Source organism: Dendrobates tinctorius, unplaced genomic scaffold (assembly GCF_039654945.1).
Source record: "Dendrobates tinctorius isolate UK_male_01 unplaced genomic scaffold, ASM3965494v1 ptg000158l, whole genome shotgun sequence".
NCBI classification, from domain to species: domain Eukaryota; kingdom Metazoa; phylum Chordata; class Amphibia; order Anura; family Dendrobatidae; genus Dendrobates; species Dendrobates tinctorius.
The window spans coordinates 24842400-24867397 of record NW_027361825.1 but is presented as its reverse complement, the minus strand read 5'-3'; the positions used below and the strand labels follow the sequence as shown (position 1 = coordinate 24867397).

At 45.4% G+C, this 24998-nt stretch overlaps 1 long non-coding RNA gene across 1 annotated transcript in view; it reads left to right on the top strand.

Moving 5' to 3' along the window:
* Positions 1-24998, top strand: part of LOC141051975 (uncharacterized) — a 212860-nt gene that overhangs the window by 39703 nt on the left and 148159 nt on the right. The gene's annotated exons all lie outside the window — the stretch shown is intronic.

Below are 24998 nucleotides of genomic sequence, written 5' to 3'. Positions count from 1 at the left end.
ATTTACGCTACTGTAACTGAATCTGGGGCAGAGCAGGGAGAATCGATCATCTCCCTGCTCTGCCGCTATGTTCTCTTCTCTGCCACAGGACCTGTGATGAGGTCACAGGAGGGGAGGAGTCGAGGTCACATGATCAGGGGCCTCTCAGTGTATGCAAGACTCTGCACTCGTTTTGCTGGATAAAGGGAAGTTTCTGTGTGGGGTCAGGAGGAGTTTACAGGGTGGATATAGCAGAGCAGTGTGTGTACGAGGTGTACAGAGCAGAGCCACGTGTGTACGAGGTGTACGGAGTGGAGCCGCGTGTGTACGAGGTGTACGGAGCGGAGCTGCGTGTGTTCAAAGTGTACAGAGTGGAGTCACGTGTGTACGAAGTGTATGGAGTGGAGCCGCGTGTGTACGAAGTGTACGGAACGGAGCCGAATGTGTTCGAGGTGTACAGAGCGGAACCTCGTGTGTACGAGAGGTGTACGGAGAGGAGCCTCGTGTGTACGAGGTGTACGGAGCAGAGCCGCCTGTGTACGAGGTTTACGGAGTGAAGCCATGTGTGTACTGAGTGGAGCCGTGTGTGTGTGAGGTGTACGGAGCGGAGCCATGTGTGTACAAGACATAGAAAGCGGAACCGTGTGTGTATGAGGTGTGTGGAGCTATGCGTGTACAAGGTGTATGGTGGAGAGCATTCATACCTCCCAACCGTCTCGATTATGAGAGAGAGTCTGCCCCGATCGGGAGCTTACTTTTCCTGCGGACACAGGAGTACACGGCAGAGCCCCGAGGAGCACTTTAAAATTTGCACGTGACATTCCACCGGAAGTGATGTGCTGGAAGATGACCGGAAATGAGGTAATTTCGGGAGGAGATTGTGACGGAACCATGGAGGCACCTCAGGGAATGCTTCAGATCCATCACCATCTCCTCCGACAGCACGGACAGAGGGATCGCCTTGGATTCAGGGATGTCGGCCATTTGAGCGGATCATGATATGTCCTGCATCGAGAGGCTCAGGTGGGCACTACAATGGGATCCGGGCTGCTATAGTATCTTTATAGAATCTTTCTCTCTCTGTTCTTTCTCTCTCTGTTTCGTTCTCTCTCTGTTCTTTATTTCTTTCTTTCTCTCTCTGTTCTTTCTTCCTCTCTGTTCTTTCTTTCTTTCCCCTCTTCCTTTCTCTCTCTCTGTTCTTCCTTTCGCTCTGTTCTTTCTTTCCCCTCTTTCTCTCTAATCTTTCTTTCTCTCTCTAATCTTTCTTTCTCTCTCTGTTCTTTCTCTCTCTCTGTTCTTTCTTTCTCTCTCTGTTATTTCTTTCTCTCTCTGTTCTTTCTTTCCTCTCTTTCTCTCTCTCTGTTCTTTCTTTCTCTTTAATCTTTCTTAGTTTCATTCTCTAATCTTTCTTTCTCTCTCTGTTCTTTCTTTCTCTCTCTCTGTTCTTTCTTTATCTCTGTTCTTTCTTTATTTCTCTTTGTTCTTTCTTTATCTCTCTCTGTTCTTTCTTTCCTCTCTTTCTCTCTCTCTGTTCTTTCTTTCTCTCTGTTCTTTCTCTCTCTCTGTTCTTTCTTTCTCTCTCTCTCTGTTCTTTCTTTACTCTTTCTCTCTCTCTGTTCTTTCTTTCTCTTTAATCTTTCTTAGTTTCATTCTCTAATCTTTCTTTCTCTCTCTGTTCTTTCTTTCTCTCTCTCTGTTCTTTCTTTATCTCTGTTCTTTCTTTATTTCTCTCTGTTCTTTCTTTATCTCTCTCTGTTCTTTCTTTCCTCTCTCTCTCTGTTCTTTCTCTCGCTCTGTTCTTTCTTTCTCTCTCTGTTCTTTCTTCCTCTCTGTTCTTTCTTTCTTTTCCCTCTTCCTTTCTCTCTCTCTGTTCTTTCTTTCACTCTGTTCTTTCTTTCTTTCCCCTCTTTCTCTCTAATCTTTCTTTCTTTCTCTCTCTAATCTTTCTTTCTCTCTCTGTTCTTTCTTTCTCTCTCTGTTCTTTCTTTCTTTCTTTCTTTCTTTCTTTCTTTCTCTCTGTTCTTTCTTTCTCTCTCTCTGTTCTTTCTTTCCTCTCTTTCTGTTCTTTCTCTCTAATCTTTCTTTCATTCTCTAATATTTCTCTCTCTGTTCTTTCTTTCTCTCTCTGTTCTTTCTTTATCTCTCTGTTCTTTCTTTCTCTCTGTTATTTCTTTCTTTCTTTCTCTCTGTTCTTTCTTTCTCTCTGTTCTTTCTCTCTCTCTGTTCTTTCTTTATCTCTCTCTCTGTTCTTTCTTTCCTCTCTTTCCCTCTCTCTGATCTTTCTCTCTCTCTTTTCTTTCTTTCTCTATAATGTAGCCCCCTTCATATGGTATAATACAGCCCCCAAAGAATATAATGTAGCCCCTTCAGAATATAATGCAGCCCCCCTCATATGGTATCATGCTGCTCCCCTCATGGGGTATCATGCTGCCCTCCCTTATATGGGGTATCATGCTGCCCCCCTTATATGGGGTATCATGCTGCCCCCCCTCATGCGGGGTATCATACTACCCCCCATACAGGGTATCATGCTGCCCCCCATCATACGGGGTATCATGCTGCCCCCTCATATGGGGTATCATACTACCCCCCTCATACGGGGTATCATGCTGCCACCCATCATACGGGGTATCATGCTGCCCCCTCCTCATATGGGGTATATCATGCTGCCCCCTCATACGGGTATCATGCTGCCCCCCCATATGGTGTATCATAATCATGCAACCAGGACTCACTATATAAATAAAAAAAAATATACTCACCTCTCCTCCTCGCTCCCAAGCTCATTTGACTCTCTCCCATTATTGTGGCGTGCATTGGAGGGCTGCGCTGACGCTGCAATAATGGAATATATATATATATATTATTTGGCAACAGTGCAGTCATCTGCTGAGGTTCTCTGGTTAGGGGCCCACTCAGAAGTTTCGCCCCCCCTGAACCAAAACCCTAGCTATGCCTCTGGATGCGTTGTGGGAGCAGAGAGATGAAGCTTTCCCAAGTTTCAAAAAAGGCCTGCACCCTTCTCTCTTTATGTAAAGAGGCCTCAACCCAGTCCATTTGAAGCAAGAATGACAGCTTCTCTAGAAAGATTTTGAAAGGAGTGGCATGGTTGTGGATCCATGTCTGTAAATTGGCCTTAGCACCTGCTGTTGCCACCAAATGCAGCAGTTTAAGGGCCCCTGTAGAACAGGTGTAGTTATCTAGTTTTAGGTATCCACATATGGCCCATAAGGGTTCGCCGGAATCAAAGTTTGTCAGATGTATGGCGGTGTATTGCCGTACTGTTTCCCAAAATAGTCTAATGACTGGGCATGCCCACAAGCAATGAAGCAGGTTGGCTTCTTGGGAATGGCATTTAAAACATTTAGAGGTTGTGTACAGCGCCATTCTATGACCCATTTGCGGAATCAGGTAGGAGCCATGACAGACTTTCAATCTCATTTCTAGGAAACGGGCTGAAGGGGGTAATTTGTAGCCTTGGTCAACTTTCAGAATAGTGTTGCAGGACATGCTGGAGTCTTCAGTCTGCCATTTTGTTAGTGGAATTTATGTAGCGCCGGCGCCCGTACCTCTGCGGAGGTCCCGTCAGGGTCCCCACCACGGTCCGCTCTCCACTGCCCGGCCTCTGTCCCTAGCTCCCCTCCTGCTGCTGCTTCCTGGCGCACAGCCAGCAGGTCTCCGGATATGGCTCTTAGAGCACACGTGCTCCCGGTAATCACAAAGCCGCTCGTCACTCCGTCACCCAGGATGATATCTGTACTGCCTGTGCCAGTTCCGTCTTGTTCAGCCGCATGCTTATGGTCAAGCCCACCCCTACCTTCTATCTTGGCCAGTCCAGCTACTACATGTCCGGGGTCTAACTGGAGGTAGCACCTGCGTCCTTAGACATTCCAATCTGACCCTGCTCGAGGGGTCTTACTACGGGTGTCTGGGGCTCGCATAGTCACGCCCCCTTTGGAGCCCCCCAGACCGTGGCCCTGTGGTTCCACTAAAATAACAATAATCGAATGTACACTGCAACATCTGTGCCTCTGCTTCCATTTGTTAGATTGCTCCGGCCATGGAACCTGCTGGATCCCAAGCATCTCCAGCTGCAGAGTCATGCCAAGAGGTTACTCGCCTGAGAGACCAACAAGAGAAAATCACAACCTATTTGCGCAACCTGTCTACACGCATGGATTTGGTGATATCTTCGGCTTCCTCTGTCTCTGCCCAGGCTACGAGTACCCCAACTGCAGGATTCCAGATTCCCTATTGTGTTGAGGGTCATTAATCAGTGTGCACTGCACTTTGAACTCCTGGGGCACATGTTTGCTTCTGTTCAGGCTAAGGTGGGCTTCATTTTGTCGCACCTCACTGGAGAGGCTCTCGCCTGGCTGAATTCATTGTGAGAGAGAGGGGATCCTCTGATTAACAATCTCCAGTCTTTCCTCGAGGCGTTCCGCAGGACCTTCAATGAACCTGGTCATTCCTCTTCGACAGATTCCTCTCTTCTCCGTCTACGTCAGGAGGGTCTCACGGTAGCCCAGTATGCAGTTCGTTTCCGTACCCTTTCCTCAGAGCTATCCTGGATTAGCAAGGCCTTGGTGGCCACCCTATGGGAAGGATTTTCCAGGAGAATAAAGGATGAGCTGGTGGGTCTGGATACTCCTGCGACTCTGGATGACCTGATATCCCTAGCGACCCGGATCAATCTTCGGTTTCAAGAACGTTCCAGCGAATCCAAGTGGGAGGGGAGACATTACCGTCTGGTTCCTAGAGACTGATTACTTCTCCGTCTTCTGCTTCTTTCCCGGAAGCTATGCAGGTGGACAAAGTGAGCTTGGATAATCAGCACCAGGAGGTGCGCCGCTTAGAAGGGAAGTGTTTCTATTGCGGTGGTTCTGAGTATTGGATCCGCTTCTGTCCGGAGAGGCCGGGAAACTCCAGAGCCTAGGGTCAGTAGGAGAGGCTTCCCTGGGTAAGGATCATCCCTTTTCTTCGCTGCAGACGACGGTGTCCTTATCCTTCGGCACGGTCAGTTTTTCGGAGTCTGGCTACCTGGATTCCGGGCCAGTGGAAACTTTATTCAGAAAGCGATGGTGGACCATTACCGGATTCCAGTCCAGCATCTTCCGAATCAGAAAGGAAATGTAACATCAACTGTTCTTCACTGACCTATTAAGGGAATAGAAGAATCCAGGATATCTATAAACAGAAAGATAGTGAGGAAACACTTAGCTAACCTAAATTAATTCAAGTCTCCAGGTCCAGATGAATTACACCCCAGAGTACTGAAGGAGATAGCAGAAGAAATTTTTGAACCCCTCTCCATAATCTTTGAAAATTCTTGGAGAACAGGAGAAGTGCCAGAAGACTGGAGAAGAGCAAATGTTGTTCCTATCTTCAAAAAGGGGAAGAAGGTGGACCCAGGCAACTATAGGCCGGTGAGTCTGACTTCTATACCAGGAAAGATCTTTGAACAAATTATTAAACAACATGTATGTCAGTACCTGGATAAGAATGAAGTGATTAAACAGAGTCAGCATGGGTTTGTAACTAATAAGTCATGTCAGACTAACTTAATTTCCTTCTATGATGGAATCACTGATTGGGTGGATCAAGGAAATGCTGTAGATATAGTATATCTTGACTTCAGCAAAGCATTTGACAAAGTCTCTCATACAATCCTTATTGAAAAAATGACTAAGTATGGAATGGACAAGGCAACTGTTAGGTGGATTCATAACTGGCTTAGTGATCGGACCCAAAGAGTGGTCGTAAACGGCTGCACATCCAGTTGGAAGAATGTCTCAAGTGGGGTACCACAGGGCTCTGTCCTGGGCCCTGTATTGTTCAACATCTTTATCAACGATTTAGATGAAGGAATTGAGGGTAAACTGATTAAATTTGCTGAAGACACAAAGCTAGGAGGGATAGCTAATACGAGAGAAGAGAGAGAGAGGATTCAAAAAGATATAAATAAACTGGAGAAGTGGGCAGCAACTAACAGAATGGTTTTTAACAGGGAGAAATGCAAAGTACTACATCTGGGCAATAAAAATGAAAAAAGCATATACAGAATGGGAGGAATAGGGCTAAGTGACAGCACATGTGAAAAAGACTTGGGTATACTAATAGATCACAGACTGAATATGAGTCAACAGTGTGATGCAGCAGCAAAAAAGGCAAATGCAATTCTAGGATGTATTAACAGAAGCATACAGTCTAGATCACGTGAAGTCATTATTTCCCTCTACTCCTCTTTGGTCAGACCTCATCTGGAATATTGTGTCCAGTTTTGGGCACCACATTTTAAAAAAGACATCAACAAACTGGAGCAAGTTCAGAAAAGAGCGACCAGAATGGTGACCGGTCTGCAAACCCTGTCTTATGAGGAAAGGTTTCAGGATTTGGGAATGTTTAGTTTGCAAAAGAGAAGACTGAGAGGAGACTTAATAGCTGTCTACAAATATCTAAAGGGCTGTCATATTGTAGAAGGATCAACTTTATTCTCATTTGCACAAGGAAAGACTAGAAGCAATGGGATGAAACTGAATGGGAGGAGACACAGATTAGATATTAGAAAAAACTTTTTGACAGTTAGAGTGATCAATGAGTGGAACAGGCTGCCACGAGAAGTGGTGAGTTCTCCTTCAATGGAAGTCTTCAAACAGAGGCTGTACAGATATCTGACTGGGATGATTTAGCGAATCCTGCTTTGAGCAGGGGGTTGGACCAGATGGCCCAGGAGGTCCCTTCCAACTCTACGATTCTATGATTCTATGAATCCATTGCGGGTAACTTCCGTGGATGGCAAACGCATAAAAATCGCGGGGAAAAAAACGCGCATTTTCTGGGAAGGGAGTCCGGTTTTTATGCAGAAATTTCTGCATACGTGTGCACATAGCCTTAGGTTTACCGTGGCTCGAAGCACATGAGCCCATCTTAAACTGGAGGACTAGAGAAGTTCTGCGCTGGGGAGATTGCTGCTCTGACCGATATATCGCTTCCATCCGTCCTGCTCATCCACCAGTGGAGCCAACTGCCCTGCCGGATTTATCATCCGCTTACTGGGCCTTCTCAGATGTGTTCGGGAAAAAGGAAGCAGAGAGGCTGCCTCCACACAGATCTATTGATCTGCTTCCAGGGACATCTCCCCCTGGGAAGCGAATCTATCCTCTTTCCCATGCTGAGACCCAGGCCATGTCGGAATACATTCAGGAGAACTTGGTTAGAGGATTTTTCCGGAAATCATATTTTCTGGTGGGTGCAGGATTCTTTTTTGGCAAGAAGGATGGGTCTCTACGGCCCCGTATCGACTACAGAGGGTTAAACCAGATCACGGTAAAAAATAGGTACCCGTTACTGCTTATTTCAGAGCTGTTTGATCGTCTCAGGGGAGCCAAGATCTTCACCAAGTTAGATCTCAGAGGAGCCTACAACCTGATCCATATACGTCAGGGAGACAAATGGAAAACAGTCTTCAACACTCGAAATGGACACTATAAATAACTGGTCCTGTCATTTGGCCTCAGTAATGCACCCGCGGCCTTCCAAGAGTTCGTAAACGACATTTTTAGAAATCTCCTCTATTCTTGTGTTGTTGTATACTTGGATGACATCTTGATTTACTCTGCAGATTTAGCCAGTCATCGGAGGCATGTTTGCCAGGTCTTGCGAAGACTCCGGGAGAACAGACTGTACGCCAAGTTTGAGAAATGCATCTTTGAGCAATCCTCTCTGCCTTTTCTCGGTTATATTGTCTCGTCCCAGGTCTAAAGATGGATCCCGAGAAGTTATCAGCTATCCTTAAATGGCCTCGCCCATTCGGGCTTAAAGCGATACAACGCTTCCTGGGGTTCGACAACTATTACCGTCAATTCATTCCACACTTCTCAACTCGAGTGGTACCCATCTTGGCTCTAACTCAGAAAGGCGTTAACCCCAAGGATTGGACTCCGAAGGTGGAGGAGGCCTTTACTTCACTGAAGAAAGCCTTCCATCGACCGGATACGGATAAACAATTTTTTCTCAAGGTAGATGCTTCCTCCATAGGCACTGGAGCGGTTCTTTCCCAAAAGTCCTCTACCGGTCGTATTGTCTCTTGTGGTTTTTTCTCGAAGGTTTTTTCCACATCCGAAAGGAATTATTCCGTTGGAGATTGGGAATTGTTGTGCAAGAATGGCGACACCTCCTCTAAGGAGCAGTCCATCAGGTTGTCATATTCACCGATCATAAAAATCTTGCCTACCTCCAGTCTGCATAGAGGCTGAATCCCCGCCAGGCCAGGTGGCCCTTGTGCTTTGCTAGATTTAACTTTGTTCTTCACTTTCGCCCAGCTGATAAGAACGTCAAGGCCGATGCACTCTCTAGAGCCTTCCTGCCTCTCGACCTTGAAGAAGAACCTCAACACATCAGCGAACCATCCAGGTTAGTGTCAGTAGCCTCTGTCAATCTTTCTTGGCTTCCTCCCAGAAAAACTCTTATGTCCGCCTTGAACAGGAATCGTGTCTTTCGGTGGTGCCACTCCTCCAAGTTGGGCAGTCATTCCAGACAAAAGAAGACTTTGCATCTTATTTCCCGTTATTACTGGTGGCCTACCATGGGGAAAGATATCCTGGAATATGTCGCAGTCTGCCCTTTGTGTGCCTGTAACAATATTACAAAGCGTCTTCCGGCCGGCGTCTCTTGCCACTTCCTGTCCCTTCCGTTCCCTGGCAGCACATTGCTATGGACTTTATTACGGATCTTCCCGTCTCTTCTGGCTGCTCCACTATCTGGGTTGTGGTGGACCGCTTTTTGAAAATGGCTCACTTCGTTCCTCTGTCTGGTCTTCTGTCTGCTCCTGAGCTTGCCGACAACTTCATACAGCATATTTTCCGTCTCCATGGGTTTTCTCTCCACATTGTGTCTGTCAAAGGGTGTCCAGTTCACTTCGAAGTTCTGGAGGACGATCTGTAAACTAATGAAGGTGGAGCTGGATTTTTCTTCTTCTTATCATCCTCAATCCAATGGGCAGGTGGAGAGGACCAGTCAAATTGTGTCTGGATTCCTGCGTCATTTCGTCAGAGTCCATCATGATGACTGGGTCAAGTTACTGCCGTGGGCGGAATTCTCCTACAATAATCACGTAAGTGAATCCTCTGGAAGGTCTCCCTTCCAGATTGTCTTTGGACTCCAACCCGGAATCCCTCTTCCCATCTCTGGGTGTTCGGTCATTCCAGCAGCTGAAACCTTTGCGGAGGAGTTTTCTGAAGTATGGAGAGATACGAAGTCCGCTTTGGAAAAAGCCTCACAGCGGATGAAAAAACATGCGGACAACAGACGCCCGGATGCTCCAACCTTTTGGCCCGGGCATAAAGTGTAGCTCTCCTCCAAGTACATCCATTTGAAAATGCCCTTTTACAAATTGGGTCCCCGCTTCATTGGTCCTGAGGTCTTGAAACGAATCATCGCAGTCTCATATAGATTTAAATTGCCTGCCTCATTATGTGTGCCTAATTCTTTTCATGTTTCCCTCCTTAAACCAGTAGTCTTGAGCTCCTTCTTTAAGGACCTGGGTACCACTCCTGATCCCATCAGCGAGGAAGATGTCTTTGAGGTAGAGAATATTTTGGCCACAAAAGGGTAAGGGGAATAATCTTTTTCTTGGTGGATTGGAAGGGCTTCGGTCCTGAGGAGAGGTCTTGGGAGCCCAAAGAGAATATCCAGGCTCCTCTCCTACTGGAGAGATTTCTTGCAGACTTATAAAAGGGGGGGTACGATAGCACCGGCGCCTGTACCTCCATGGGGGTCCCGTCGGGGTCACCGCTTTCGGTCCGCTCCCCGCTGCCTGGCGCACAGCCTGCAGGTCTCCGGGTATGGCTCTGAGGGCGCGCACGCGCGCTCGTGATCTCTTAAAGAGACAGAGCACATTTTTCAAATATGCTCCGAACCAGTGATAGAACAGTGTGTACTATTTCTGGCTCCTCTGCCATAGAGGAAGCGCCATAGCAACAAGTGTTTCCTGTTGCTAGCTTCCGGTTTCTTTACTGTCGTGACTGCGTTCGGTCTGTACGGTCAGTATCCTGCTAAAGCTGTTTGTCTTCTCAGACTCCCTTCCGCTCATCACTCCGTTGCCCAGGACGTTACCTGTGCCGGTTTCCTCTCGCTCAGCCACTCGTCACTCCATCACCCAGGACGACATCTGTACCACCTGTGCCAGTTCCGTCTTGTTCAGCCGCTTGCCGACGGTCAAGTCCACCCCTTCCTGCTATCTCAGCCAGTCCACCTGTTCTGCTGGGCCAGCTGCCACGTGTCCGGGGTCTAACTGAAGGTAGCACTTGCGTCCCTCGGACATTCCAAGCTGACCCTGCTCAAGGGGTCTTACTACGGGTCTCTGGGGCTCGCATAGTCATACCCCCTTTGGTCATTCCACTAAAATAGTAATAAATGAATGTACACTGCAACATCTGTGCCTCGGCTTCCATTCATTACATTTTGGAATTGTTCATAATCCAGGGCTACATGGATGAATTGGTAATTAGTGGCTATTTGGCCAGATGGAGAATTAGATTTAGTGAACCATATAAGCACGGATGTGTTAATACTTTTGTTACATAGCTTTTACCTTGCAAGTATTGGAAGGGAGGAAATATGGCAGTGGGATATTTACATTTCAAGTCCTCTATTGAGTATATCCGTCGTTCCTTGGGGTGTACTAGGTGTTTAATAGATGTTATACCTTGGGAGTACCACTGGTAGACAACGGGTTGAGAGTGCCCATCCTGAAAGTGGGGGTTACCAATAAGTGGAAGAAGAAGAGACATCCAGGGAGAGAGCTGGAAATGTCGACGTAGTTTCTGCCATGCCCTCCATGTAGATGTAAGGAGGAAGACTGGGCTGCGGGTACCTGTGTGGAGCTAGGTCCAGAACTGTTGAGGCTGCGTCCCTTGTTTCCCGGGGGAAGGCAAAAAGGCCCAGACAGGAGCTCTGACCTGGAAGCTGGGGGCGCGGTTAAAAGGGAAAGCGCGCGCAGCGTCCGAGAGTTTCCCGCCAGCCGTGAGAGAGGCCAGGTGTGTGCGCAGCCGGGCCGAGACAAAACAGGGCCGGCCATACGTCATGACTCTGTTGGAGCCTGCTGCAGTAACAGGGAAAGAGCCCTGTTCAGCTGAGTGCCGCATATAGGCTTAGAGGCCAGGGCAGGGTGCAGGACTGTTTGATGCTGCCCACATTGCCGGACGTCGCTGCACCGTTCAACCACGACCCTGACGGTATTGCGGCCTTGTCTGCTTTGGCCACAGCCACTTATGGATTAGGAGCCCAGTGGAAGGTACCGGACACCGACCATTGCCGCCAAAAGACAGACCACCATTACCAGCAGGACCTCCTTCGACAAGTACCGCACCAGCAGCTATTGTTGGCGCTACTGACTTTCAAGCAGCATCTACAGTTTGAGCAACTTCTGACAGATAAGTGTACAAAAGAACTGCCTTTACATTGCTCATTAATGTTTATGCCCTCGTTTAACCCTTCATCTCCCTGCGAGGGGTTAACCCCCTGTTGAACTAAAATTGTTAAAATTGTTAACCCTTGCTCTGCCTTCTGTCTGTCACTGCATCCCTCAACCTGCTTACACTTGGCGTATTCGGCAGGATGCAGTCCACAGGCACAGAGGTGCAGACCAAGTGGTTGGGGGTGCCCCAAGGGCCAGCATCTCATTTGGGACAATATTGAGTAATCTCCCAAAATTTACAGGGAACAACACCCTACTATGGCACTGGACTGAACGGGTCAGGAGTATGTTGGTGATGCACCCCATGACCCCCGCAATGGAAGCAGAGATTGCCATGATGGCCCTGGAAGGAGAAGCAAGGTGCTGCATCATGCTACGGCCCCAGCATGAGCGAAACACCTTTACCAAGGTGTTACAAATCCGAGAAGAGATGCACGGGGACCCACAGACGTTGGGGAGTTACGCATGTGCTTGTTTAGTCATGTTCAAAGGGAGGGGGAGACTGTGACCCAATATATGAATGTGCTGCAAGAAATCCTGTGATTGTGAGATGGGATGATGTAGGCGTAGGACTCACTGACATAATTCTAAGAGATCAGTTTGTGGCGGGCCTCAGAGACGTGCCACTGAAGCAAGCTTTGCGGGAGCGCCTGCGTGCTAGGCCGTGTATGACTTTTGCAGAAATTGGAGTGGAGGCGCGCATAAGTGAGCAGGAGCAGGGGACCGCAGCCTTGGCCTGGATGGTCAGGAGCCGCGAAGTACCTACCCCAAAAACGGAAGAGCTGGAGTGGTCCCGCGAATTACAGCAGGAAATACAAAAAATGAGGACCGAAATAGGGATCCTAAAGGAAGCCCTTGCTGTTGACATGGAGTCCGATCCCATACCTTGGGGTAACTCACGGCAAGAGGTAAGAGAAATTAGAGGAGAGAAACGGAGCGTAAGAGCAACCCCAGCAGCAGCCCCAGAATCTAATTCCATATCCTGGGGTGAAGGGTGATTACAGAGGGGTATGCCTCTCTTGGAGGATGACAATCCAGACCGAAGCGCCCACCAGACAGGCACAGAAGTGAGTGTTGGACTTGTGGGAAAATGGGACACCTTTCCAGGATTTGTCCTACACGAAACCGCCGACAGCAAAGATTCGCTCACCCCTCCAAAGGTCCGGAACTGCTGAGGCTGCGTCCCTTGTTTCTCCGGGGGAAGGCAAAAAGGCCCGGACAGTGTCGGAGAGTTTCCTGCCAGCCATGAGAGAGGCCAAGTGTGTGCGCAGCCAGGCCGAGATGAAACGGAGCCGGCCATACGCCAGGACGCTGTCAGAGCCTGCAGCAGAAACAGGGAGAGAGCCGGGAGCCCTATTCAGCTGAGCACCACATGTACACTTAGGGGCCAGGGCAGGGTGCAGGACTGTTTGTTGCTGCCCACATTGCCAGACGTTACCGCACCGTTCTGCCAGGACCCTGACAGTATTGCGGCCTTGTCTGCGTTGGCCGCAGCCACTTAGGGACTAGGTGCCCAGTGGAAGGTATTGGACACCGACCACTGCCATCAGAAAACAGACCACCATTACCAGCAGGACCTCCTTTGACAAGCACCATGCCAGCTGCTGTTGGCGCTACTGACTTTCAAGCAGCATCTACAGTCGGAGGAACTTCTGACACGATAAGTGTACAAAAGAAGTGCTGTTACCTCGCTCATTAATTCTGCATACTATTTACACCTGAGCTGATTATTCCCTTATTTAACCATTCATCTCGCTGTGAGGAGTTAACCCCCTGTTTAATTAAAATTGTTAACCCTTGCTCTGCCTCCTGTCTGTCACTGCATCCCGCAAACCTGCTTTCACTGACAATAAAATTGGGTTAGCTCACACTTCAATCGGCAATTCAGTATAAGGGAGATGTAGAAGGGCAGGGAGAGCCAGTCCCAGGTTAAGACCGCACTCCAGGTCATATTGGGCATAATAAGACATTCCTCTCAGCCAGTCCACCACCCGGTACAGTGATGCCAGGTTATACAGTTGTGGCCAAAAGTATTGACACCCCTGCAATTCTGTCAGATAATACTCAGTTTCTTCCTGAAAATGATTGCAAACACAAATTCTTTGGTATTATTATCTTCATTTAATTTGTCTTAAATGAAAAAAACACAAAAGAGAATGAAGCAAAAAGCAAAACATTGATCATTTCACACAAAACTCCAAAAATGGGCCAGACAAAAGTATTGGCACCCTCAGCCTAATACTTGGTTGCACAACCTTTAGCCAAAATAACTGCAACCAACCGCTTCCAGTAACCATCAATGAGTTTCTTACAATGCTCTGCTGGAATTTTAGACCATTCTTCTTTGGCAAACTGCTCCAGGTCCCTGATATTTGAAGGGTGCCTTCTCCAAACTGCCATTTTTAGATCTCTCCACAGGTGTTCTATGGGATTCAGGTCTGGACTCATTGCTGGCCACCTTAGAAGTCTCCAGTGCTTTCTCTCAAACCATTTTCTAGTGCTTTTTGAAGTGTGTTTTGGGTCACTGTCCTTCTGGAAGACCCATGACCTCTGAGGGAGACCCAGCTTTCTCACACTGGGCCCTACATTATGCTGCAAAATTTGTTGGTAGTCTTCAGACTTCATAATGCCATGCACACGGTCAAGCAGTCCAGTGCCAGAGGCAGCAAAGTAACCCCAAAACATCAGGGAACCTCCGCCATGTTTGACTGTAGGGACCATGTTCTTTTCTTTGAATGCCTCTTTTTTTCTCCTGTAAACTCTATGTTGATGCCTTTGCCCAAAAAGCTCTACTTTTGTCTCATCTGACCAGAGAACTTTCTTCCAAAACGTTTTAGGCTTTTTCAGGTAAGTTTTGGCAAACTCCAGCCTGGCTTTTTTATGTCTCGGGGTAAGAAGTGGGGTCTTTCTGGGTCTCCTACCATACAGTCCCTTTTCATTCAGATGCCGACGGATAGTACGGGTTGACACTGTTATACCCTCGGACTGCAGGGCAGCTTGAACTTGTTTGGATGTTAGTCGAGGTTCTTTATCCAACATCCGCACAATCTTGCGTTGAAATCTCTTGTCAATTTTTCTTTTCCATCCACATCTAGGGAGGTTAGCCACAGTGCCATGGGCTTTAAACTTCTTGATGACACTGCGCACGGTAGACACAGGAACATTCAGGTCTTTGGAGATGGACTTGTAGCCTTGAGATTGCTCATGCTTCCTCACAATTTGGTTTCTCAAGTCCTCAGACAGTTCTTTGGTCTTCTTTATTTTCTCTATGCTCAATGTGGTACACACAAGGACACAGGACAGAGGTTGAGTCTACTTTAATCCATGTCAACTGGCTGCAAGTGTGATTTAGTTATTGCCAACACCTGTTAGGTGCCACAGGTAAGTTACAGGTGCTGTTAATTACACAAATTAGAGAAGCATCACATGATTTTTCGAACAGTGCCAATACTTTTGTCCACCCTCTTTTTTATGTTTGGTGTGGAATTATATACAATTTGGCTTTAGGACAATTCTTTTTGTGTTTTTTCATTTAAGACAAATTACATGAAGATAATAATACCAAAGAATTTGTGTTTGCAATCATTTTCAGGAAGAAACTGAGTATTAGCTGACAGAATTGCAGGGGTGTCAATACTTTTGTCCACAACTGTAGTGTGTATTGTCAGGGAAATTCACCCCCCCCCGTTTCCCCTCGATTGTTGGAGTATTTTAAAGGCTATACGAGTTTTTTCCCTCCCAGATGAATGAGCGATACAGATAGTTATATTCCACTGCTCCTCTTTAGGAGCTAGATAGATTGGAAAAGTATAGAAGAGGTAGAGGAGACGTGGGAATTCCGTCATCTTGATTAAGTTGGCTCTGCCTAGATATGACAAGTTAAAATCCTTTCATTTGACTACCGTAGGTTCTAAGTTTTTAAGATATGAATTAATATTAGCTTTGTATAATTTAGCTGGGTGTTTTGGCACCTGTATTCCCAAGTATTTCAGTGAGCTATTAGTAAATTGACACAGGACCACAAAGGTTTGAAAGGGCCCCATAACATCATCACCTCCATCTTATCCCAGTTGATATCGTAGCCCAACAAGCCTCCAACATCCCCCAACTGTTGGTATAAGAGGGGTAAGACCATTCTGGGGTTGGTTACCACCAGCAGAATATCATCTGCAAACACCACAACTTTCAATTCTCTAGAACCCATTGTAAGCCCTTCAAAGGTAGGGGTCTGCAGTAGATGGCGCAATAGGGGGCCTACAGAGAGGTTGAATAAGAGAGTTAACTTGTCCAATTATTGTTGACAGGGCTGCCACCAGGAATTTCAGGGCCCCATACTGGCAACATATTTGGACCTCCTTGAGGCTCTGCCAGGCTCAACCTCAGCTCCGCCTCCACCTCTCGAACCTTCCACAGTCCCACTGCCCACTCTTGGAAAAGCTCCACTTCTGCACCACATCCTCATCAATCACATATTAACAGTTCCCATCGAACACCGTATCACATATATAACCTTCAGCTTTTGTTTTGACCAAAAGATTTTTTAAGCTGCCATCATGACCAAGTTTACTCTTTTGGTAGGGCCTCACTCTACTCTAACCTATTAAACATTTCTTAAAATATCTAATACTCTTTTTAGATATATTTTTATTTATTTTTCCTTAAGAGAATGAGTCACCTACATATTTCAAAATGACCAATAATACAAGGGACAAATACCATCACACCATGACCAGATCACATACTACCACCACATACTGACTGAATAATACCACATACAAGGAACAAATACCACCACACCATGACAGACCACATATTACCACCACATAGTAACCGAATAATACCACATACAAGGTACAAATACCGCCACATCATGACCAGACCACATATTACCACCACATATTGGCCCCTTATGAAACGAATAATACCACATGAGCCGAATAATATCACATACAAAAATACCACATACAAGGAACAAATACCAACACACCATGATCAGATCACATACTACCACCATGTAGTGACCGAATAATACCAATGCAACACCATGACCATGCCACATATTCGTCCACATAGTGACCGAATAATACCACATCCAAGGGATAAATACCGTCACACCATGACCAAATTACATTACCATTACATAGCGGCCGAATAACACCATATATAAGTGAAAAATACCACCACACCATGACCATACCACATAATACCAGCACCTAGTGACCAAATACTACCACATACAAATAACAAATACCACCCCATTAAGATCAGACCGCATATTCCTGACCACATATTACCTCCACATAGTGACTGAATAACACCGCATACAAGGGACAATTGTCACACCATGACGAGACCAAATATTACCACCACATAGTGACTGAATACTACAATACTGATCATTACTAAAAAACAATACTAATATTATCATAAGTGCCATTATACACAGGAGCCTTGTATATAGTGCATAGTGTTAGTGTACAGGTAACACACTGACTTACCAGTGACTTCTCTATTTGAAGTCCTTCATCTTCGCTTATCTTCTTCAACCAGTGCAGACCACCATCACTTCTTCCAGCAGGATTCGTCTCTGCAGAAAATAACACACAGTTATCTAGAGCACAGCTTCCAGAGCATATTCCCCACTTTCCCCAACTTCTATACTACGTCAAAGAAAAAAGCAGCATAGTTTTGCCCTACTCAGTAACAATACATCACAGCAGTAATAATATCCCTTAATTAGTTCCTACAGTAATAATGTCCCACATCCTAGCCCTTTCCTGTAATAACATCCCATATCCTGGCCCCCATGTTTTTCATTCCTGGGTCCTATGTGTTTCATTCTTGGCCCCATGTGTCCTCCCATCCTGACCCCATGTGCCCTCCCATTTTGGCCCCATGTGTCCTCCCATCAAGGATGCTGGCCTCATGTGTCTCACCCTGACCCTTATGAACTCCTGTCCTGGATCCATGCCCCTTAGGAATACTTGTCCTGGATCCTGGCCCCTTATGAACTCCCATCCTGGATACTGGCCCTTTATGAATACTTGCCCTGGATCCTGGCCTCTTGTGAACTCCCATCCTGGATCCTGTACCCATATGAACTCCCATCCTGGATCCTGTACCCATATGAAATCCCATTCTGACCTCATATGAACTCTTATCCTGTATCTTCGGCTCATACTAACTCTCATCCTGGATCCTGGACCCATGTATACTTCCATCCTGTATCCAGGCCCCATATGAACTCCCATCCTGGATCCCGGCCTTATATGAATTCCCATCCTGGTTCCTGGCCCCTTTTAAACTCCCATCCTGGCCCCATATAAACTCCAGTCCTGGATCCTGGACCCATATGAACTCCCATCCTGGATCTTGACCCCATATGATCTCCCAACTTGGATTCTGGACCCATATAAACTCCCATCCTGGATCCATATGATCTCTCATCCTGGATCCTGGCCCCATATGAACTCCCATCCTGGATCCTGGCCTTATATGAATTCCCATCCTGGTTCCTGGCCTCTTTTGAACTCCCATCCTGGATCCATATAAACTCCAATTCCAGATCCTGGACCCATATGAACTCCCATCCTGGATCCATATAAACTCCAATTCCAGATCCTGGACCCATATGAACTCCCATCCTGGCCCCTTATGAACTCCCATCCTGGATCCTGGCTCATTATGAACTCCCAGCCTGGATCCTGGCCCCATATAAACTCCTATCCTGGATCCTAGACCCATATGATCTCTCATTCTGGTCCCATATAAACTCCCATCCTGGATCATGGTCCCATATGAACTCACATCCTGTCCCCATACGAACTCCCATCCTGGTTCCTAGCCCCTTATGAACTCCCATCCTGGATTGTAGCCCCATATAAACTCCCATCCTGGATCCTGGCCCCAGAAGAACTCCCATCCTGGCCCCATATGAACTGTTATCTTGGATCTTGGTCCCATGTTAACTCCCATCTTGGATTCTGGACCCATGTAAAGTCCCATACTGTATGCTGGCCCAATATGAACTCCCATCCTGGATCCTGACTTTATATGAACTCCCATCCTGGTTCCTGGCCCCTTTTGAACTCCCATCCTGGATCCTGGCCCCATATAAATTCTCATCCCGGATCCTGGACCCATATGAACTCCCATCCTAAATCCTGGCCCCATGTGAATTCCCATCCTTGCCCCTTATGAACTCCCATCCTGGATCCTGAACCAATATAAACTTCCATCCTGGCCCCATATGATCTCCCATCCTGTATCCTGGACCCATATGAATTCCCATTGAGGATCCTGTCCCCTTATGAACTCCCATCCTGGATCTTGGCCCCATGTAAACTCCCATCCTGGATCCTGGACCCATATGAACTCACATCCTGGATCCTGGACCCATATGAACTCCCATCCTGGATCCTGGACCCAGATGATGTCCTATCCTGGATCCTGGGGCCTTTATAGACTCCCATACTGCCTCCATATTGCGGCGTTCAGTCCAGTGGATCTAAAAGTTTGGCTTGTCTAATTCCAGTGAATGACTGCGAGAAGTTCTTTTGGAGCTTTTTTTCCTGAAGTGGCCAATGGAGGAAGAATGACGTATTACATTGCCATACAAAGTGCCATAGTTTAAAGATGACCTGTCTCCTCTTTTAATATTGCTAAAGTTCGCTCATCACATGGTTTTCCGTCTTGGCTGTTCTTCCCTTCTGCTTATAAAAGCAGTACTTTGATTAATTATTGCATTTACACTTTTATTTTACTCAAGATTTTAGTGCTTTGCGCCATTTTTTGTTGTTCTGTCATAATCATCTTTTTATTTCACTTGTTCCCCTGTTTTATTTTTCTTTTCTCCACTATGGGTGGATTTTAAGGTTTCTAGATGTTTCTCCTGATTCATCAATTGCGACTTTTTTGAAAGGTCGCAAAATTTGTCACATGTAATTCATTCAATCCCATCCCTTAGGGTGATTTTATGTTTTATGTAGGCAAATTTACAATATGTCGCACTAAAAAGTTGTGAAAAAAAGAGTTAAAGACAAAAAAAAGAGGATTTTTTACTGTACACAAAATTCATGAACGTCATTTTGAAAATTTTAAAATAAGGTGCAGCGAAAAAAGGAATCTGCAGACCTGATGAAGTGGCACCTAAGTAACATGTTTAGCACATATCAGCCGCTGCAAGACACAGGTCCATGAGGAAAGAGTGGCACAGGATCCGGATGAAGTGTCAGTGGATGTACTGCTGATGAATATATTCAGATAGTCGATAATATTTTCAAAAGCTTTATTGGACAGGTTTCAGATCAACACGTTTCGAAGACATACCGAGGACCTCTTCATCGGGACAAAACCTTCGTGAATATATTCAGGTATCGACTATCTGAATATATTCATCACCCACTGAACTTCACCCGGATCCTGTGCCACTCTTTCCTTATGGACCTGTGTCTTGCAAAAATTGACAGCATAGACAAACATACATATTTGATTGGCATATAGTACAAAACCTGTTAGTCAATCAGAAATTGACAGCATAGACTAACATACATATTGATTGGCATATCTCAAACTGCCAACAAAGCACATAAAGTGAAGCACAATGACCTGGCTGAATTAAACTAGCATTTCCTCCAAGGGGACCACAAGCCATTTACCAAAGTTTATATAAAAAAAACAGAGAGAAGAGTCCATAGGCAAACTATTTACAAAAGCACAGGACACACTGTGCATAAAAGTGCCACTCAAGAATGTCATATATTTCTCTCAAAAAAGCAATCAGGTTATGCGGCCATATAAATGCATGGAAACTTTGCCATAAACTTTGGTAAATGGCTTGTGGTCCCCTTGGAGGGAATGCCAGTTTAATTCAGCCTGGTCACTGTGCTTCACTTTATGTGCTTTGTTGGCAGTTTGAGATATGCCAATCAATATGTATGTTAGTCTATGCTGTCAATTTCTGATTGACTAACAGTTTTTGTACTATATGCCAATCAACCTGTGTCTTGCAGCGGCTGATATGTGCTAAACATGTGGCTTAGGCTGGAATCACACATAGCGACTCACCAGCGATCCTGACAACGATATCAATGTGTCAGGATCGCTGGTGAATCGCTATGTGATCGCTGGTGAGCTGTCAAACAGACGCCCGGCGTCGCTGTGCACGTTAGTAACCAGCGCACTGATGCAGGAAACTGGTAACTAACTTACTCATCGGGTGTCCAAGGGACATGCGTCCCTAGATACCCGATGTGTACGTTAGTTACCAGCTCCCTGCATCAGAGCGCTGGTAACTAACGTACACATCGGGTATCTAAGGGAAAAAATTGTGACTCAGCAGCGATCTCGCTAGCGAGATCACTATGTGTGACGGGGCCTTTAGGTGCAACTTCATCATGTGAGCAGATTCCTTTTTTCTCTGCACCTTATTATGCTATCAGTTAAGACCCTATTGTGCTCAGTTTTTCCTAGCAGCAATGTTATTTTCACAGACTTCAAAAGCTTTGATGTGGCTAAAAGAAATGACTGGTCCATTTCTCAGGCAGCTTCCACTTTTAAGCCACTACTATCTTATATATAGAATGGAAAAAAAGCATCCATGAAAAAGCTTCTAGAAAAACACCGCCAGCATTTTTCAAAAGTGTCTCCTACTTGAAAATTGATGCAGAAATCTAGGCGTTTAAAAGACCCCATATTGTTACCTCTCAGTCCATCGTAGCAATTTCAAGAGAAAAATCCAAATATAACAAGTATTTCAAGTATAAAATCTTCCTCTTTCAGTAATTTTAATAGTCTCACTGCTCTTACTGTAAAGGATCTCCATCCATGATGATAATGGAATCTTCTTCTATAAACATAGTGGGTGCCATCTTAGATATAAGGTATGAGACAGATCTCTGTACTGATATACTTGTGCTGTGATTTTATAGACCCTAACGGGTACTTCACACTAAGCGAGATCGCTGATGCGTCACAGATTTTGTGACGCACCAGCGATCTCGATGTGTGTGGCACGCATCAGCGACCGCCCCCCCCCGCCGGGTATCACTGATCGTGCAGGAATGTCCTGGGCCATTTTTTGATCGTTGGTCTCCCGCTGGTCAGCACGCATCGCGTGTGGCAGCGGGAGACCAACAATCAGCGAGCTCCCAGCGCTGTAAGCAGACGCTGGGAGCTGGTATCCAAGGTAAATAGCGGGTAACTAAGCGCGCACGTGGCTTAGTTAGTCACTGTGTACCCTGGATACCAGCATGCTCGCGCTGGGAGCTGATATCCAAGGTAAACAACGAGTAACTAAGCGCCGCTTTTCCTCCTTTGCTCCCATTCCAGTTCAGTTGCATCCTTGTAATAAAGTCATGGTCGAAAATTGTTTCAGAAAATGAAGTATTTCGCTCAAAAAATGCTTGCAATTACACAAGTTTTTTTTATAAACATGTTTATTTTGTTTGTGTGTATTAGAACAACACAGAAAATAGAAAAAAAGCAAATTGGACATAATTTCACACAAAACCCCAAAATGGGCCAGACAAAATTGTTTACAGCTTTCCAAAATATGGATAAAAAACATATTTAAAGCATGTGATGCTCATTCAAACTCACCTGTGACAAGTAACGGGTGCGGACAAGATGAAAATCACACCTGAAACCACATAAAAAGTGGATAAGTTGACTCAATCTTTGCATTGTGTGTCTATGTGTGCCACACTAAGCACGGAGAACAGAAAGAGGAGAAGAGAGATGTCTGAGGACTTGAGAACCAAAACTGCTGAAAAATATCAACGATCTCAAGGTTACAAGTCCATCTCCAGAGATCTTGATGTTCCTTTGTTCACGGTGTGCAATATAATCAAGAAGTTTACAATCCATGGTACTGTAGCTAATCTCCCTGGACGTGCACAGCAGAGAAAAATTGATGAAAGATTGCAACGCAGGATGGTCAGGATGGTGGATAAGCAACACCAATCAAGTTCCAAAGAAATTCAAGCTGTCCTGCAGGCTCAGGTTGCATCAGTTTCAGCACAAATTATCCGTCGACACTTGAATGAAATGAAATGCTATGGCAGGAGACCCAGGAAGACTCCACTGCTGACACAGAGACATAAATAGCTAGACTGCAGTTTACCAAAAATGTACGTGAGTAAGCCATAATCTTTCTGGTAAAGTGTCTTGTGGACAGATGAGACCAAGATAGAGCTTTTTGGTCAAGCACATCATTCTACTATGTACCGAAAACGGAATGAGGCCTACAAACAAAAGAAAACAGTACCTACAGTCAAATATGGTGGAGGTGCAGAGATGTTTTGAGTTTTTTTTCTGTGTATGGTTCTTGGTACCTTGACTGTGTGCAAGGCATCATGAAATCTGAAAATTACCAAAGGATTTTGGATCGCAATGTAGTGCCTAGTGTCAGAAAGCTGGGATTGTGTCCTAGGTCATGGGTTTCCAGGACAATGACCCCAAACATAATTCAAGAAGCACCTACAAATGGATTGGATTTTGTGTAAAATCATGTACAATTTGCCTTTTGTTCTGTTTTTTTGTGTTGTTCCAATATACATAAAGGAAATAAAAATGAGTATAACAAAACATGTGTACTTGCAATAATTTTCTGGGAGAAATACTTCATTTTCTGGTGCAATTTCAAGGGTGCCAACACTTTTGGCCATGACTGTCGGAAATAGTCTATATTCTGTCATAATTTGCATTGAGGTAAAACTAAGCACTTGTAATGCATTCTATTATTTATTTGCCTTTGCAGCAGCTGCCTGGCTTTGGTTGCAAAAGCTAGCTTTACTTTCCAGCAATATCCCCAAGTCTCTGATTTGTTAATTATTAGACATTCACTAATGATCGTCATCATCCATTATAATAATTCCTATTGAATCTGGTTATGAACTGAAAGGGGGGAAAAAGGCTTTTGTTTTGCTGCCTAATTTGGATATAGAAGAATGTAATTAATTGAAGGTTGAAAAAAAATGCCATAAACAAACTGTTATTTTCCTATTTTCAAGAGTTTGCTCCTTAATTAAAAGTGGTTACCCAGAATTCCCTGCATATCCCGGGCATCTGTCATCTTTTATTGCAGAACCTATTTGTCATGTTGCCGGGATAGGTAATCCCTCCTAATTCAGTTACCAATCTGCTGGGGGAGCACAGAGCGTAAGAGGATTGAGACATTTGCTAAATTAGATAAGTCAAACTAACGTATAGGGACAGAGGGGTTCAGGGGGGTCGAGGGCAGCGCCAGCGTGTAATTCTGACCGGCAACAAGTCGAAAAAGACAGCGGGGTATATTTCATTGGCTGTGTTATCATTGTGTTGCCAAGTAAGGCACACGTGCCATAAGTCATGTCTTATATAGGAATTATGCAACATTTTATATTGCAGCCCCTACAAGCCCCCTGAACGGCTGGGGTTTTATTATGTAGTGCCATGTCCGTTCCATATATGCCAATAGGGTTATTTCTGCAGTGGGTTCATGACTTAAAAATCCTAAAAGCGCGAGAGCGCATGAATAGGATGTGCGCTGTGCAATTTTTTGATTGGATAGTACATGGGACTGTTCGGATGACAAATTTTTGTGCCTCAGCTATTCAAGTCTATGGGTGTGTAAAAAAAAAACAGATCCCAAAAAGAACACCAGTTTTTACGGATACATTGTGATTATTAATCTGTAAAACTGTATTTCGTCACGTACATATTTTCTTTGTAATGCAGATTTACAAGACTGTTTGCACGCGAACATAAAAAAGAAACCTGTATGAAAATTGTCCAAATTTTCTGGATTTTTCCCTACTCTCATCTGCAAAATGTAATTTTTCTAACAGATTTCTGGAGCAAACTGGTGAATCGGCTCTTTAGTCAAGTGTGCCTGCAGTCCCATGCAACTAATCCCTTCCACCTCATCTGCCCTTCTATTGGTCCCTCACTATGCTGCGGTGCAACATTCAAGGCCATAACCATGCCACTACATCAGAGTCCAGCTCTGCTCATTTTCCCTTCCAAAGAATTATCTTCTTCACTGGTTTTAATGTTATGGCAAATTGGAATATACCGTAGTCACGTTATATAATGTTTTCCTGCTCGATCGGAGCCAGGGCTGTTGACGCCATTTATTAGTCAGTTTATGTGACCGGCCCATTCACCTTTGTTTTCACAGCAATTGCACAATCATCTTAAACCCGGTAATCCTGAGCAGCTGATTTCCCCTAATTCTTATTTTTCTCAGAAAAACAACAGTGTTTATTGCACTGACCAGGAATCTGACAAATATATGCACAGCTAATTGGAAGTCAACCAAATTTTGGAGGAAAGGACATTAAATTAGGAGCGGTTGATAGGAGCTGCTCAGAATAGTAGCTTAGCCGAGCCCTATGCCATGTACTTACTGCCTATGGGATCACATGCTGCTGACGGGGAGAGGCCATGTACAACTCATAGCATGGCGTGCAATAATATGTAAGGCGAGACATGAACGGCACCATCACATCATTCCACAAATGGTCCATCCAATTTGAGTACATCCTGCCTTATAGAATGGATG